The sequence below is a fragment of the Calypte anna genome, chromosome 3 (genome assembly GCF_003957555.1).
Source record: "Calypte anna isolate BGI_N300 chromosome 3, bCalAnn1_v1.p, whole genome shotgun sequence".
In the NCBI taxonomy this organism is placed as follows: Eukaryota; Metazoa; Chordata; class Aves; order Apodiformes; family Trochilidae; genus Calypte; species Calypte anna.
In genome coordinates this window covers 114,053,768-114,071,982 of record NC_044246.1, presented here as the reverse complement: position 1 = coordinate 114,071,982, position 18,215 = coordinate 114,053,768, and the positions used below count along the sequence as shown (strand labels likewise).

Below are 18,215 nucleotides of genomic sequence, written 5' to 3'. Positions count from 1 at the left end.
GCTGTCTGTCTCCCTAATGATATTCCGGTCTCCCTGGCTTCTCGTTGACTGCAGATGAAGCCCTGACTGCAGTCTGCCTCTGATCCTCACTTCGTGGAATGGGGACGGCGGCTTGTCTGCCAACCAGCAGCTGCTGGCAGGGACGTTTGTCACCTGTGGCCACTCCTGGTGCTGAGATGGGCTCTCTCCTCCTTGTACCGAGAGCTTCGCTAATTGGAAGCGAGCGCCAAAAGGGCCGTGGTTATTGCTCACTGTCACGAGTCAGCTCTTTGCCTGAGTGTGCCTTTCAGTCAGCTGCACGAGGTTCAACAGCTTTGTCTGTCCCCATCAGACAGATCTCTAGATAATCCAGCAAATCTCTTGATTATGAGGGTGGAAAATAATATGCTTTGATTTACAGATGTTGCCACACAAAAAGCGCTCCTGTGAATCCTCTGAAGGGCGATGTCCTCTGTGATGGGAGGAGACAAGGGGGAATGGGTTAAAACCTGAAGAGGGGAGATTGAGGTTGGACATGAGGAAAAAATTCTTCAGTTTGAGGGTGGTGAGACACTGGAACAGGTTTCCCAAGGAAGCTGTGGCTGCCCCATCCCTGGCAGTGTCTCAGCCCAGGTTGGATGGGGCTTGGAGCACCCTGGGCTGGGGGAGGTGTCCCTGACCATGGCAGAGGGGTTGGATCTTTATGATCTTGAAGGTTCCTTCCAGCCCAAACCAAATGGTTTTGCATGCTTTTCTGGACAGCATATAAGTTGCTTGCACATATAACAGACATTTTACAGACAAGCAGATCATTAATAATTTTGCAGCAGCATTTTAAGCCAAGTTGAGGGATTACATTGGGTCAAGAGCCTGAGGTTTACAGTAAAGAAGGCAAAGGATGATACAGCCTATTGGTGTTCTTTCAAATTTTGCAGGCAGGGCTGGAAAAGGGAAGGGCATGAAGCATGTTTTTAATTAAATCCTCTGAACACCTTTTCCATCTCTCCTTTAGGAAGTGTAGACAAACTTGAAACTGTTTCCCAGTGTCTGTAGCTCTGTGAGTGGTGGAAGGAGGGAAGGAAGTGCTGCAGGTGCAGGTATCACATCTGTAGTTTGTGGTGGTTGTTCTGGTGAGCGTGCACCAGCAGCAGGAGTGCTGCAGGTATTTCTGAAGGGTATTTTCTCCTTTTGGGCATGAGCTCTCTTGGTTACAGACTGACTGACTGACAGATTAGGAAATGTTTTTTTGAAGTTGTGGTAAGTTGCAAAAAAAAGAGGTCCTGTGGTCTCTTTCTCCTGGCTCTGTGGTAGACCAGGCTGGGAAGTGATGGGATTGAATCTAAACTTTCTTCTTGCTTGCAAGGTTAGTTTTTTTTGCTTGGGAGATGGATGCTGGAGAGATGATGGGAGGGTGGGAATACTCTGCTTTTGGTTTAAAGAGCTAATGGAATTATGGTGTTGGGCTTTTTACTGTGTTAGGTGAGAGCAGCATTTGAGTGGGTGGTATTTAGGTTGGGACTCTTCTGTACAAATGTAGTTATTTCATTTCCCCATTTTTTTTAATTGTCTTTTTCTGATGTATACTTTACAGTCAGCAGAGAAAAACAACCATTTCTGTAGCAAATTCATCTTCTCCTAAGAAGGCATCTTGAACCAATCAAGTTTTATGTGCCCCAAAGTGCCTGCTGCTTTTGCTAGCTACAGAGAGAGCCAGCCCAGCTAGTTTAGGTGTGCTGGTAATTGGTTGTGGCCAACTACAACCCCTTAATGGATGACAAGTGGCTTAGAGAAGGCCAAACCTTGGGTGCTGGCTACTTTTGGAGACTGTCCAAGCTCCTCATAGTTGCAACTTCCTCCTTGTTGGAAGGAAGAGCTGATGTGGTCACTGGAGCCGAGTATACCACGTGGTAGCAGGTCTTGAATTCTAAACCCTATTTCTGGCCATTTTAGTGAGACTCATTGTGTGATGGTTCAAATATCAATGAAGAGTGTTGAAGAGCTCTGTTTCACTCTCCTGATCCTGGAAAGAGTGGCAAGAAAAAGGTCCAGCTGGATGGGGTGATGTCCTGGTAGCAAGCTCAGAGGGCTCTCCCTGCACTGGCAAAGGAGGGAATGAAGTGGTGCAAAGGGTCTTTTCCCAGTGGTTTTTGTCTCTCTGATCAGATGTGCACTGGTTGAGGAAATCACACTGAAAATTACCACAGGGCTTTTTGGTTTAACTCTCTAACTTCAGCCTGGATCATACAAAGCAAACCCTCCAGGCCCGTGAAGGGGTTTTTGTGGAGGAATAAAGCTCATTGTCAGCTGTGGTGTTCAGACCCTTGGGAAATCGTGCCCATTGTCGGGCTATTATTGCTTAATAAAAGCTCTGCATTTTCTCATTCAGGGTCTTGAAAAATCTGATTCTGTGCTTTTAAAAATAACCCAGCATGAGCCACAATTGGGAGCATTCACAGAGGAAATTCTTCAGCCTTTTAAAACAAAGTGAAGGGAGGGGAAAAAAAATTCTCCTTTAAGTGCTTTTTACGTGTCCACGAAGGGCGAGCGTGTCCGAGCTGTGCTTCCTCTAGCTGGGGGAGGCACAGAGGGGTGAGAGCCTGGTTCTGCTCCTGCTGAAGGTTTGTTTGCCTGCAGCCTTCAAGGATTTTGGGTGGAGTGTTATCCTAGCTGGGGAACCTGGGCTGGATGCACCCCTTGGGATGAAGGGAGTGGTGTGTACTTCTCATGGATGAGCATCTCCGGGCAGGTGGGTGGAGTAGCATTCCCTGGTGGGGTTCATCTGCTTTCTGCTCGATGCAAAAGGCAGGGAACTGTTTTTTCTTCCTGCTTGTAGCAGAAGCCACCCCAAAAAGGGGTAAACTTAGGCAAGCTTAAACAAGATCAGGTGCAGAAGGATGTGCAGTAGTTAGGACACCCGTTACTGCAGGCTCTGCTTTGGGACACTGCCTCAGTGGAGGCCATCCTGGGGGTCACAAATGGGGGGCAAAAATGGAGCCAGTACTTGAAATGGAGGCAGCATGTGTTGCAGCTGCCCTCACTGCTGTTGAGCTGCTGGGCAGAGGTGATTTGTGTTGGTTTTTTTATCCAGCTAGTGGTAGGGGGCTGAGGAAGGGGTGCTATGGGCTCTGCAGCAAGTTGTCAGCCCTGAAGTTGGCTCACCTGTGGTTTTTGTTCTTCCCAATTTTTGCTGAGATTTTGTGGACCTACACAGAAGCCCCTGAACTATTTTGCCAATCCAGCTTTGGAGGCTTGTTTCTTCCTGTAGGTATGTTCTTATAGTTCTATTTTCCTTCTTGTGTGGAAATAATTATATTGCTTGTTTTTTTATGTTCTGGCTTTGACCACGAGGAGGAATTTATTCAGGTTTGGAGTTTTTTTATGTTGTAGTATTTGGGGATTTTTTTTTTTTTTACTTGTACAGCAAGTACAACAGTTTATGCTGTTAAAATATTCTGGACAGCAGTTGCTGCCCACGTACAGCATAGAAATGTGGTTTTAGTGGTTGGGAGGCATGCTTGCTCTGGGTGTGCCTCCTTGTTTTGTTCAGTGCAAGTGTCCGTGGATCTTATTTGCCATAATTTATCATTGCTGTTAAAGTAGGGAGGTATAATTTACATCAGTAATTCCTGTTTTGTGCAAGCCAGAATTATATACATTGACTTTTGCTTTTGCAAGAAGTTTTCTCTTGGAGCTGCATGTTTCTTGCAGGACAGAGGCTACAGGACAAGGAAGAAGCTGTCTGGAGGGATGCTGAGCTGCAGCACTGCCCTAGGAGACACTTGGTGGGGAAGAGGCTGATGGTTGGGTTTATCAGCTCAGTTTTCCCTCCGAGATAGGAAATTAATTTAGGCAGAAGGTGCCTCTTCATGCCTCAGTTTCTCCACTATAGATGAGTACAGCACGATAGCTTTTCAGTGCACTGGACAGCTTGCTCACTCTCAAACTCTGCAATGAAGCCAGAAAAAAGAGAAATACAAGCACTGGAGAAATGAGTGCAAGGGGTGATGAGATCCTGGCAGAAGGCAGTGGTGAGAAGTCCAGTGTTGATGTTTCCAAGCAGTGCTCAAGCAAGCTCTGAGATGCCTTTGGGACAATATGCTGCAGAGTTCAGCATTAGTTGGACCTTTTGCCTGCAGGCAATGTGGAAAGCAGGCAGTTCCTTTTCCCTAGGAAGAAGCACAGAAAGGGTTTGTGAGTTTGTGTTCATCAGGAGCAAGCAGGAGTCACTCTTCCTCCCCTTTGCTGTCTTCTGTAGCATCTGTGATGGGCTCAGGTGTGTCTGAGGCAAGAGAATGGGGACAGGAGACAGCCCTGCAGTAGCTACATCCTGTCACACCTTTGCATGCATTGGGATTACCTGAAATTTTCTGTATCATGTGCACACAAAGTCATTTCCATGCCTGTGTTTAGAGACTGTGCTGTGCCTATTTTCATTTATATCCATGTGACTGCTCCAAGGCCATAAATTATGAATATAACATTTTATTTTTGTGGTGTTTTTTTGTTTGTTTGTTTTTTAAAAAGCAAAAATTAGTGTCTAAACATATCTAATAAAAATGCAGAGTGGGGATCTTAAATGAGGCAGAAAGTCATTCCTGCCTCTCTTCTTTTTAAGACAAGACCACCTCACACACTAACTGCTTTTTGTATGGACTTCTGCTTTGCATTTCTACACATTCATCATAGTGTGAAGCCTCTCACAAAAGGCAGGAAGAAAAGGCTGCTCAGCAGCCCAATTCACCGTGCAGAAACCTGAACTCTTGAAAAGGGAAAGCCCTGAGCTTTAGGAGGGGAAGGCACGGGCTGAGTCTGAGGATGGAAAGTGTTTTGGGGGAGGAAAAGCAGAAATCAAAACTATGATGCTGAGGAAGCTTAGCATCAGCTTGAGTTGGACAGCTGAGAGCAGGGGCCATTAGGAAGCTGTTTGCAGGGGGAAATGTTTCCAATTTTGCTCCTTCCCTTTGCAGAATTCAAGGGATGGTTGGAAGCTGCTGCCAGCTGAAGGGAAATCTATTGCTGGCACCCAACTTCTTGGCTAAGTCGGGGGTTGAGGTTGTGTGCAGCCGTGTTTGAAAGGCAGCAGGGGTGCATGTGGCACTGCTGGGCCCTGAGCTACAAATACACATTTCTGATTTGGAGCAAGCTTCCTGATTTTGAACCTTTTGGCTCTGGGAGGAAAAAGCTTTGCTAGAGGAACAGCTCTGGTTTGCAAGCACACCACGAGCAGCAAATGTACCGTGGTTGTGGTTTGACAGCTGAAGTCAGGCTACGGCTGCTAAATCAGATTATGCTTGCACATGGTGGCTGGGTGTGAAATCCCTTGTGGCTGAGTGGCACTGTCACCCAGGCACCACTGGGAGGTTGCACAGTGTGTTTTCTGGAGTGGCTGAGTCCTCTCCCCGAGCTGAAGCCATGTCCCAACACTTCTGTGTCCCAGCACTGCCACTCACCTCTTCTGCCAGGACATCTGTTTGCAGGCTTGTGCTGTGAACTGCCTTGCTGAAATGTCCCAGTAAGGGAAAATGAGAAAAAATGTGTTTGTTTTGGAAGGGCTTCTTTTATTTTTCTTTTTTTCACTGCTCACAGGTTGATCCTGTGTGTGGTCAGTGTGCTGACTCTCTAAGTTGGTCTCCTTTCTCTAGGGAAGACTATTGTGTGGCTTCACACCAGGACTTGCTTCACCTTCTTTCTTGTATAGAGGAAGAGAAGGAAAAGAAGGAAAACTTAGCAATTCCAAGTTATGATCCAGAATTGAAAAGCCTGAGTTTTGGTCTGTAAAACAACAGATCTGTGAGTTTACATTCTGAGAGAACTGGGGTTGTTCAGCCTGGAGAAAAGAAGGTTCTGGGGAGACCTAACAGTGACCTTCCAGCATTTGAAGGGGCTACAGGAAGGGTGGAGAGGGACTGTGTGTGATAGGATGAGGGGCAATGGGTTTAAATTAGAGAAGAGCAGCTTTAGATTGGGTGTGAGGAACAAGTTGTGTCCCATGAGGGCAGTGGAACAATGGCACAGGGTGCCCAGGGAGGTTGTTGAGGCCTCATCCCTGGAGATGTTCAAGGTGAGGCTTAAGGAGGCTCTGAGCACCCTGATCTGGGTGAGGGTGTCCCTGCTGACTGCAAGGGGTGGGATTCGGTGAGCTATAGAGCTCCCTTCCAACCCAAATTATTCTATGATTCTATGTAATTATTTAACCATGCCAGAACAGCTGAAAAGAAAGGTTAATTTCTCTGAAATCCTGGCCCATGGGAAGAGCATCTGAGGGAAGGTAGTCTGGGTTGTATTTTTTAATTTAATGACCTCTTCAGATGGGTGGTAAAACCTTACTCATCAGATTTAGCAGGGCTTGAGAATCATTGAATGCCAGGAGGTGGAAGGGACCTCCAGAGCTCACCCAGTCCAACCCCCTGCCCCAGCAGGATCCCCCAGGGCAGGACACACAGAACACATCCAGGGGGGTTTGGAAAGGCTCCAGAGAAGGAGACTCTACAACCTCTCTGGGCAGCCTGGGTCAGGGCTCCCTCACCCTCACACTCCACAAGTTTCTCCTCAACTTGAACTGGAACTTCCTCTGTTCCAGCTCCAACCCATTATTCCTTGTCCTGTTCCTGGGCACCCCCAACAAGAGATTGGCCCCTTCCTCCTGACACCCACCCCTCAGATATTTAGAGACATTGATCAGATCCTCTCTCAGCCTTTTCTTCTCCAGCCTCAACAGCTGCAGGGCTCTCAGCCTTATCCTTGCAGAGTTAAGAGGTGCTTTATTTACAGTCTGCACGTTCATTCACAGATATTAAGGGACAATTTAAAATTATTTAACTTCTGATCTTGTTGTCTCTCTCCTTCCCAGCTTTGCCTGCCCTCTCAGTATACAATTTCCAAACCCCAGCTGTTTGCACAAGTTGTCTCTTGGTTATTAGTGTTAATTACCAAGGTTCTGCTCTATGACTATTCCTGTAGTATGCACTTTCAAAACATACAAAGCACGAAGCTCCTCACCCGTGTAACGAGCCTGTCTGTAGCTATGTTGTTAATTAGCTGCATCCTCTGAGGATGTGGTGCTCCTCCTGGGAATGGCAGTTTTGGTGTTTAGCTGCTTGTGGAGCAAGTCCCCTCTGGGACTCACTTGCAGGTTTGTGCTGTGGTCAGCTTCTCAGATTTCTGGCCTGTTTGGATCATTAGGTTCTCCTTTGTGCAAAACATTCCTACAAAACAGAGCAGTTTCTAATAGTAGGGTTTGTTTTTTTTCCAGATTAATTAATTAATACCTTGTTTTAATCAGTGCCAACAGAGCACCTGACCTCACACATGTTCCAGCTAGGGATTGGGGTTTAAATGTTCTTCAGAAAAGCACAAGAATGGTGGCAACAGTTTTATATCTCTGCTTCCTAATAACCATCCTGTGGTAACACATTCTGCTTCCAAGTACACAAACAACTCCATTCCAAGGAGAAATTTCCCCCCAAAATACAAATGCCATTTATTCTGCAAAGTCCAACTGGGGCTTTTCAATCACTCTGAATATCTTTGCTGTTGTTGGGATGCTCTTGTCCTGGGGATGACATCTCTGTAAGTAAACAACTTGTCTAAACTTCCCCACCCCTTTTTTAACACCAAGGGCAACAGAATGGAAGATTATACTCTTTGCTGTATAGGTAAATAATCTGGCTGCAAATAAGAACCAAGTTATATTCATTTTTATATATATTCAGGAGGAAAAAGCAGTGTGAGATCAGGAGGTCTTCCCAGAAGAGGAGGGTTGTTCTCAAATACATATTCTTTGCCCCTGGTTTTACATTTTCAGTATCATTCAGAAAATTCTTGGGTTTGCTGTTTGATTGTAATTTGCATTTAGATTGGCTGCCTGGAGGGGAGTCACTTGCAGGGGGAGATGGGGCTATATGGCTTGAGTCTCTTGCAGGTCTGGCTGAAAGTAATGGCATTTACATAAAAACCATTAGCTCCATTATTGATAAACATGACAGGCATCCATTTCATTTAATTTTTTGATGAGGAGTCTTTAATATAAGGATACAATAGCACTGCAGTAGTAACATTCGTGCCCCTCATCCCTCCTTACTCATCTCTTGTAGTTTGAAGTGCAAGTTTTGATTGGGAATTTGTTGGTAGAGAGATATGGAGTTATTTCTCTCCATTTTAGTGAAGAAGCCAGTTGTCTTGCTACATGGTAGGGAATTATTTAATGCTTATCTTAAGAGGTGTCTCCATTAATTGAATGGGGATTTAATGTCTCCCTGAAGCATAATTGGTCTGTGTGTGATGTATACTAGCATGTTTGTCTAGCAAGGGCTTTTCCTTTTCTCTGCATCCCAACATCATTCTGGGGACAAGCCTTTGCTTAATGGGTTTTGTTGATGGGTGGCTCCTTAGTAAGGGGATAAACTGTGTTGGAACAACAGATGTGTTAAAAGGAACTTCTTTGGTGCTAGATAAGATCCCATCTAGTGCTTCAGGACTCTGTCTTGACAAAGTTCTTCTGTCCAGTGAGGAAAATATCTGTAATGATGGCACTTCAGTGACCAGCACATGTGAATCTCTGCCTCTGCAGTGACTGGTTTTGTGTAGCTATTGCTGCTGTCTTTTACATGAATGCATCTTGCTTTACTTTTGGGTTGGGTCAGGTCTGACCTTCTTGAGAACCTCCAGAGGCAGCCAGTGCCAGTTGTTTCAAACATCACAGAATTTGCTTGAGAGACTTTGTTGTGAGCTTTGCAACCTTTTGTTTGGGTGTCTGTGCCTATGGTGCATTGCTCAGCTGGCCTATTTTTTTTTTTTTTTTTTTTTTTTTTTTTTTGTCATTTTTGTCTATATTTACAATTTTTTTCCTCTCTAACAGGCTCCAGACAAATGAGTAGAGAGCTGGGGACAGAAGAGGGACAGATTCCAGTTTTCCAGTTGATCATCTTGTACAGTGAGTACCTTAACATCTCAAGAACATTTCTGTAGTGCCTTCTGTGGGCTTAAAACTGACTTCACTGGGGAGCAACATTGTCTGGATGCTTTGGACAATATTTTCCTGAAAAACAACCTCTCTTAGCTTAACTCTTGTTTTGGGAGAGGTGAATGTTGGTGGCTCCAGCTCTTTTTATTTGAAGTGATAAATTTTCTTTGTAACCCATTGCCAGTAGTGTGCACGTTTCAGCAGAGCAGAGAACTGCTGCAGTTATGTCTTGGACCTGCTCAGGGCTGTGAGGAATCAGCACTGAAGGTGTTGCCACATAATTTAGCAGTGTCCTGTGCAGCTTCCTGTGCTGCAGAGCAAGAGGAGCTCTAGGGTCAGGAGAGCAAAGCTTCACCTCCTCTGCTCCAGCCTTGGTGCAGATGTTGCACTCAGTGAGGAGGGTGGATGAGGGTGGATGCTCATAAAGGCATGCTGTGAAATCAGACAAGTGAGGCTTGGCTTGACTTGTGGGCTGGAAAGGGCAATAAAAAAGAACTGGAAAGTGTTGCCTGGTTCATGGTAAGGATGACAGTTTTGTTCTGAAAGTAAAGGAGAAAATTGTTATTTCACGGGGAGTTTTTACACATTAAAATAACTTGCATGCATGGTGATAGGCTGTACCAACAGGCTCTGCTTTAGGAGATGTCTACAAATGTTTTTAAACTTGCTACTGTCAGAGATCCTAGCTAGTAAGCATGGGTTAACTGGAAAATTTTGGCCCATCTGGTGAAGTGGTAGAGCCAGAGTGAAATAGTTAACTGCTCACTGTAGGCTCTGCAAGAGAAGAGGACACTCTGCTCCTGAGTGTAAAATGCAGGTGCAGACACAGCAGGTGAGGGGGGGAAGCTGCACTGACTGACCCAGACCTCTGTTCAATTAAATTTATTGGAACACTCCCAGCTGGTGACTCCCCTAAGGATACCATGGGATGATGAGTTTTAACATTGAGGGTGTTCATTAACAAAGGGGCAAGGACAAAATAAATACACTTGGAGGATGGAGTGTGTCAGCAGGTTGGTTTAAGTACAGCCTGAGAACAGGGCAGAGAATTCTTGTGCTTCTGTGCAACAAGGGGGAAAAAAATTATTATTTATTTGTAGCATCTTAACTTCTCTCTCTGACCAGTATAGCATGACCTGCAGGATGTCCTTGGTTCAGATGTTCTCTTCCTACTTAACTCCAGCACTGATTGAGCTTGTTGGATTCAGAGCAGTCTTTTTACCCTACTTCTGTTCTATGCCAAGCACAGTGGGGCCTCTCCTCTCAGCTGGCACACAGCTCCTGTAACAAACCCAGTGGTGAATAATAAAACTGGAAGTAGCAGAGAGGTCATGTGAAGAACAAATGATGCTGTTATTGACCAAAAGTGCCATCGTGCTGTGGTCTTAATTGACAGATCTAATCCCAACGTGTGTTTAGAGTCAGATTGGCTGACTTCAGGAGCTGAAATAAGTCAATACCATTGAATTCTCTTTCTCCCTTGCATATCTTTAGAACGTAGAAGCTGCAGCCTGACAGCTGTGCTATCCACAGAAGGCCACAGGGCTGCGGAGGCTTCCCCGAGGGCATAATTTGGCCAGCAGAACAGCTCTTACTGCTGGCATCCCGTGCAGCAGGCTCAGCAGTGACCTTCAGAAGCTGTGTGTGTGTTTTTGGGCCTGATGGTTGGAAGGATGAACCTAGGAGACAAGGATTTCAGGTCTGGAATCCATTCACAGGGCAGAGATTTGTGGTTAAAGAAAGAAATTAATGTATGAAGTCTGGTCAGAAGGAGATAGTGGAGAGGAGGGCTGTGCTTGGCAGAGAGCTGGAATAGAAGAGTTGCTAGAAACAGAGTCTGGGATTGCCAGGGAAGAGAAAGGGGAAAATAACCTGTTTTCACTCCTTAACAAGTCATTCTTATGTCTCTGTGGCACTAAATACCTAAATAACCAGGCTGTGGCTGGAATGTACAAATGCTTTCAGGAGACTCTTCTGCAAGCATTGCCTGAGGCTTCCTGGCTTGGCAGCAAAGCCTAGGTACTGCTGGAGGTTGTGTTGCAGGTCCCTTCCTAAGAGACTGTGGCATCATCTGCACAGAATTCAGAGTGGGTCTGATGGTTCCTGTGCAAGCACCAGGCTTGTGTGTGTGTGTGTGTGTGTACTTTGCTCACAACTGTAATTAAGAAGCCTAAGCAAGAGCAATTAGTTTGTTATTGCAGGGAGGATTTGTGGGGGTGATGAATTCCTGCTTCTTGCTGCTTTTCTTCTCAGAAGGTGCTACAGACTTATTAAAAACTCAGGACACAGCAAACAAAACCTGAGCTCTGGGAGGCCAGGGGTCTGTCCTGGCTCCAGGAGTGCCAACAGCAATGGCTTTCAGCTCACATCAATTTATTTACCTCTTATCTGAACCCACAGTGTGCTTTTGGCCTCTGTGCTGTCACCAGGCATTCATGTGATGAACCATCTCCTTTTGGTAACTGAACCTGCAGCCCTCTCTTCATTGCAGCAAGCTCCTGGTTAGGGAATTGTTGTTTGCATGTGTGCCAGTTCTGTGCTGGGTTCTGTAGGTCCCTACCATCTCCCTGTCTCTTTTCCAGACTAAAATATCCTAATTAATTCAACTGTTATTACAGAAGATGCTCTGTGCCTTTGATCCTTTTCTGTCCTCAATCCTTTGGACAGGAATTTTTGGTCATGGTGCACATCTCCTGTTTCTCCTCTGGAATGTTCTTCCCATCCTGCTTATTAAAAGCTTGAAAGAGCCATCAGGTTTTTGAGGGCCTGTCCTTTTGCTTTAGTTTTCTGTATTCATAAACCCAGAAGAGAACCTAGGAATTTGATAGACTCCACATAATAATAAACCAGAGACTTAGGTGGTCTTTTTTTTCCAAAAAAAGAGGAAGTTTGTGTCTAATCTAAAAATTGAATCAGAAAAGCTATGAATAAAGCTGATACATTCCAGCACACTGAGTCACTAGAACAGTATTGTGTTTAACAAGGAGCCCTGGCAGACATTGTGTAGCTTTGTGCTAAAGCTGTCAGCCAGGATCTGGGATGGATCTTCCCATCCTGCTGTAGTTTTGTGAAACTAAATTACTGCATCTTCTAAATGGGGACAAGAAACACTCAGGATGTTAAGCCACCTCCCCCTCCCCATTGATTAAAAGGGAAAATGATATCATAAGAGAGAACTAGTTTTATTTAGATAAATATAAATCAGTGTCATCAAACAGGTACTGGTTCTGCAAGGTTCTCCCTCGAAACAAGCAACAAGACAAGAGCAAAATAGCCTCAAGTTGTTCCAGGAGAGGTTTAGGTTGAATATTAGAATAAACTTCTTCACTGAAAGGGTAATTAAACACTGGAACAAGGTGCCCAGGGTGGTGGCTGAATCATCATCCCTGGAGGTGTTTAAAAGAAGTAGAGATGTGCTGCTTAGGAATGTGGTTTAGCTCCTGGACTAAGTAGTTAGGTTAATGATTGGACTCTCTGATCTTAAAGGTCTTGTCCAACCAGAACAGTTCTGTGGGGCAAGGCACACCCCTCCATACTCTGCATTAAGTCATATTTATTTTATTAGTGCTTCCAAAAGGTAGAACTGGAATACAGCATGATTAAGAGCTTAATGTCCAGGGCTGTAGGCTCAGGGCTGCAGAGTGAGGTGCCTGGGGCTGTGTCAGGTCTGTGGTTTTGTAGATCTGCCCTGACTCATATCTGTGGCTTCTGTGCTGCCCTAAGCTGAATCAGTGCTCCCACAAGGAGCTCCCACAGGTCCTGCCCTATGGGCATCCTGAGAAACCTGAGCCCTTGTTCAGCTGAGAAGCACTTAGGTGTTTTCCTCAGCACTGACTCAGAGCTCCATGGACCATCCAGAGCAGACTTTCCCTGTGCTTTCCCTGTCCTGAGTCCTGGGGCATCCTCTCCCACAGCTCCCAGCTCCGTGGCTATTCCTGCCACTGGGATTTTCTTCCTTTTTTCCTCTTTGCCACCTTCCCCAGTGCTTCCCTCCTGCTTTTTAAAACCAAAGAACCCCTACAGTCATTCAGGCCTGTTGGTGCCCTCCTGGTGGCTTTTGTTCTGTTCAAAGAAGCCAAAGGACCTGACTTCTGTTTGCCTCAGCCAGCCCTTCTTTCAAGGAGTCCATGTTGACCACCATGAAGGTATGGTGACCATTTCTCCTGTACCAGTGTTATTCTAAAATCAATTCTAAAATAATAAGATTCAGAATATATTTCTTTTACTTTCTTTCTATCCCAACACCAGTGCCATGCCAAAAGCCCTGCAACTCCCCTACACCAGTCCATGGTGTCACAGGTGTGTAAATCAGACCTCCAGGTGTGTGCAGATCAAGTCCTCAGAGGAGTTTTCTCCTGAAGAAGTCATTGCTGCTGTGTCCAGGCAAGTTTCTCAACAACTCTGCTGGCATTTCATTGCCCAGCTTCATCCAGCTAATAAAACACCAGCTCCCCAAAGCCTGACCTGCTAAAACATGTCACCTTGGGCACACTGAGCTGCCTCACACAGTCCTGAATCCAAGCTGTTGGGTCCTCCTGGATAGGGGACACATATGGCATGAGGAGGAGGAGAAAAGGAGGGAAACACATCCAGAAACCATAGGTTGATGTGACATCTGTCACTACCCAGGGTGTCCCAACCCCTGCTTCTTTCAAAGTGAAGGGCTGTTGGTGGGAGGGTTTTTTCATTCTTGCCTTTTTCATGCATATATATATTAAAAAAAATATATATAAAATATATATATTTATGATTCTTTCTCCTTCTTTTTATGCATGCTTCTGTGAAGTTGCAACACAGCTAGCTTGCCAGCCCACAGACAGCCTACTGTAACAATTTCAGATGTAGTTTAGTAAGATAGTAAATTGAGAGTAATTTTCAATCAGGTTGGGATAAGAACAGCCAAATTGGCTGTTTCTCCTGTTGGTGTCAGCATTATTTTTGGCCCTGCTGTCCTTAGAGGGTGTAAATGTGCCAGACATTGATCTCTCTGAAAGAGGGATCAGCTCTTCCTGGACAGCATTGGAACACTGAATCTATTTTTTAGTATTTTTTTTTTTAATTCATTGATTAAATAATACAACCAGTGTGAAAAGGGCTTGTAAAATGCTGAGTTATGTCTTGGATTTTTGTTCTTCCCAGGAAAGTCTCTTAGGATGGAGGGACTCCAGGTATGGGAAACCTCATGTGTTAGCTTGGAGCAAGGAAAGGTTTGGAGAGAGTTTTCTGGGATCCCTGCTGGCACCCAGTGACATTAGGGAATTGGAATGCTATAAATGGGGAGCTCCAAGAAGCCAACCAGCTCCATCACCCAAGGGACTTTTTGATTTAATGCAGCCATTGAAACTGAGAGCTGAGGCTGTGTGGGACAATGCTGGAATGGTAGAGCTGGAACAGGCTGCCTTTGTGGCAGAATTACAAAGCCAGCAGTATGTGCTGAAGTGCTTCTCCTTGCTGAGCCTGGAATATCAGCTTGGGTTCTGTTCTCCTCCCTTCCCCTCCAGGAACTGCTTCACATTTAGGTAGAATAAATCACTATTTGTGTGTTTATGCCTTTTCTAGTTCTTCTTGAGCCACGTGGTGGGTTAGAGGAAGAGAGCTCAAGGGAGGCTGAAACCATCAGGTTGCACACAAGTTCTTCCATAAGGTGTTAATTAATGTCTGCAACTCTCCATTCCTACCCTCTTGGTGTTGCTATTTTTTTTAAAATATTAAATAACAAAACTCAGCTCTTCCTGTTGGGCTCTGGCTCCAGCTCTGCTGCTTCTCTTCTCCAGGCTGTTTCTTGGGTTTACTCCTTAACTTTTCCTGGAAGGTTGTCTGAACAGATTCCCTACCTGTGGTATTCATGCTGTCTCAGCTACAGGGGGAGAGTCTGGCTGTCCCTGTTTGGAAAATACCATGCAGGACAGACATCTTTTGAAGCAAGATAAACATTCACTGACACTTTGGAAGCAGCAGAGATAAACAGGAGAGGGAGAGGACCATCAGGCTTTTCACATCTGTGCTGCAAGGGGCCATTTTCTGCCAGCCTTTTCTTTGTATTTATCCACAAGTATGGTTTGTGGGGACTTCTTGCTGGACATGGGCTCTCTGCTCTCTAGAGATAATGGTGGCTGATCAGAAACCATGTCCCCTGTGGGGCAGGTAGCCTGCTGGGATGGATTCCTAGAGCTTTTCACAGGATGAGTTGGAAGCAGAGCAGGATTTATGCCATCTTGGAAGAGCTGTGAGATGACATGGGATCCTCTCTGCAAAACAAAGGGATACCTTGGTTCTAACCTGTGTCCTGGCTAAGCAAGTCCAAATTCACCTTTAATCTGGATTTGCCACAAGGATGTTGCACGTGGATGATAGATCCTCATAAAAGCTTTTCACAGGATGAGTTGGAAGCAGAGCAGGATTTATGCCAGCTTGAAAGAGCTGTGAGATGACATGGGATCCTCTCTGCAAAACAAAAGGACACCTTGGTTCTAACCTGTGTCCTGGCTAAGCAAGTAAGTCCAAATTCACCTTGAATCTGGATTTGCCACAAGGATGTTCCACGTGGATGATAGCTCCTCAGAAAAGCTGGATGGAGGCCAAGGAGCTGAGCCTGCAGTGGATGCCTCCTTGTAGTCAGACAAACCTCCTGGGATCTGGCCTGATGGTTCCTTTGCTTTGCTCTCTTCAGGTACCCCAGGTGTTAGCTCCATATTTGTGCCAGCCAGGAGTAAGAGGGCTCCATGCCATGGGGAGCCTCAGCTTCTGGCTCATTTGTAAAGCAGAGGCCTTGAGTGTTTGTGTTCATTAAATAATCTGTCCTACCAGTGGGGTAGTAACCCTGAGTACTGGCCTGATTCCAATTTGATAGAAGAACTTGTGGCTTTGCCCTTTTTTCTTTTGAGTGCAGTATCATTTGTTGAACCAAAAGCAGGTACTGAGAGCCTGCTCCTTTGGAAGTAATGTGAGTCTGTCTGGGATCTGGGAATGGTGTTGAAGACCACAAGACTGCAGTATACAAAGCCTGAGAACAGATTAGACCTTGCTTGTGATACACAAAAAAGGTTGCAATAATTATTTACTGTAACAGAGCTGTTTCAAAGTGTTTTATATTATAAGAGTACTAAAGGGACTTCCCAGGGTTTGCATTGCTGGGAAGCAGGGAAGAATGTTTGCCAGTAGCTCTGATGTCCTTCTGCAAAACCTATAGGCAGCTGGATGTAAATACTTTCTAGATAGCCTCAGACTTGAGGGTTGTTCAGCCTGGAGAAGAGGAGGCTCCCAGGGGAGCTCAGAGCAACCTTCCAATATCTGAAGGGGCTCCAAGAAAGCTGGGGGAGGGCTTTGGACACGGGGAGGGGTAGGGAGAGGACAAGGGAAATGGGTTAAAACTGGAAGAGGGGAGATTGAGGTTGGAGATGAAGAAATTCTTGCATTTGAGGGTGATTGGAACAGGTTGCCCAAGGAAGCTGTGGCTGCCCCATCCCTGGCAGTGTCTCAGCCCAGGTTGGATGGGGCTTGGAGCACCCTGGGCTGGGGGAGGTGTCCCTGACGATGCAGGGGGTTGGAATGGGATGAGCTTTAAGGTCCCTTCCAACCCAACCCAACCCATTCTGTTATTTGGTAAAAGAGTGAGCAGTGAAGTTACAGTTTGGAGACCAGCACATCAGCTTGTGATGTCAAACGCAGCTTTTTCCATGGTGAAGGTTCCCGGGCAGTCAGGAGAGGCCCCTGGGAACAATTTTGGGAAGCACAAGTGAAATCCTCCTTGCTTTTGTGTTAGCACAGAGGTTTCCAGTGCAAGTTGATCAGAGAAGGCCCTGATATGAAGAGGATTTACTTTGTGGAATTGTTCTGTCATCACTCAGCAGGATAATTGACTTCTGATTAGGAAGAAAATACAGCTGAAGGTTTGTGTTTGAGGTTATAAAGTCCTCTTCAAAAGGCAGAGCTCCTGCTTCAACAGCAACTGCTCTGACAAGAACAGGATGCTTGTGACTCCATTGTGCTATTGATGTAACAGCTGCTGTTGTTTAAACAACTTATTTCTCCCTCCTTCACACTCCTCCCTCCTCCTGTTGCAAACCAAAGCAGGAGTGGGGATCTATGTTGTTATTTTTCCAAAAATAATAACAAGGTTATTCAGGTTTTCACTTCTGGAAATGTTTTTGTTACATGCAGTGGATCTCAGAGCTGTCTCTGGGTATTCTGGAGGGTCCCTACCTCTTCCAGACCTATAAGCAAGCCAAGATTTGTGCCTCCTGCAGGCAGCAGGGAGGCTGCTGTGCAGTCCATGAGCATCTTAGTGTGCAGGGGATTTTACAAGAGAAAAATCTTAGTCTGGAATGTTGTGTCAAGAGGTGTTGGTTACCTTGCTGGGAAGACTCCTGGGCAGGAGAGGATTCCCTTCTGCCTTTCTGAAGGGATTTAAATTACTGTCAGTGGTCTGTGAAGTGTCAGATAACTGTTTCATGTGTTTGTGTCTCCACTGCTGAAAAGAGAGGGGGAAGATTTTGAAATTCCATGCTGAGCCTGTGGGTCTAGAACGAGTTCAGAGGTGTTGCACAATGCTTCAGCCCTCTGGGCAAGTGTCCAGTGGTGGCTGCTGCTCTGGACAGTGTAAATCTTATGGGCTATAGTTCAAATCTTACAAACCAGTTCCTAATAAAGCATTTTTAGAGCAGAGATTAAGTTGGGAATGCATTGGTGAATGCACAGAAACAGCTCCTAAGGAAAGGAGGAGCTGCTTCTTCCCATTCCCATCCCATCTTCTGGATCCTCTGCTTCATCCTGCTGCTTCCTTTCCCTGTGGAGAGATGGAGTGTCCTTTTAATTCTGTTTGGAGTTCTCACTATGAGGCATCACAGAGCTGTGCCTTTGAGGAGGAGAGGAAGCCTTCCCCAGGTCTCTGGGGAGCTAATTTATGTCACTGCTTTTGGGTTGGGCAGCCAAGTGTGTCTTTGTTTCTGTACACTTCTGCCTCTGCCTCTTTATTACAAGGCTGAGATGAAGAGGCAGTGTGGTGCTGTCTGCAGGTCTGTAACCACACAGATCATCCTTTCAGATCTTGAGCAGGAAGGTGAGGGGAGAATCCACAAAATATTTGAGCTGAATTAGATGTTTTGGCCTTTCTGGTCGAAGTTGGGTTTTGTTGTTCTCTTGGCAAGTTGTGGATTCTTTCAATCTGTAACCTCTGGACTAAAGCACTTTTAATAATAATTATTAGTTTGTTTCATCAGTGCTATTAGCAGAAAATTAGAAGGTGTGTGGGAAAAGAGTGCTCTCACCCTTGCCA

At 45.5% G+C, this 18,215-nt stretch overlaps 1 protein-coding gene across 6 annotated transcripts in view; it reads left to right on the top strand.

The window, feature by feature from the left end:
• The window catches only part of EXTL3 (exostosin like glycosyltransferase 3), a 173,361-nt gene that overhangs the window by 41,910 nt on the left and 113,236 nt on the right, over positions 1 to 18,215 (top strand). For all 6 annotated transcript variants that reach the window (XM_030446711.1, XM_030446710.1, XM_030446709.1 and 3 more), the window contains exon 2: positions 8,837 to 8,911. The gene's annotated coding sequence lies outside the window, so the exon portion shown is untranslated. The remainder of the gene's footprint in view (positions 1 to 8,836; positions 8,912 to 18,215) is intronic.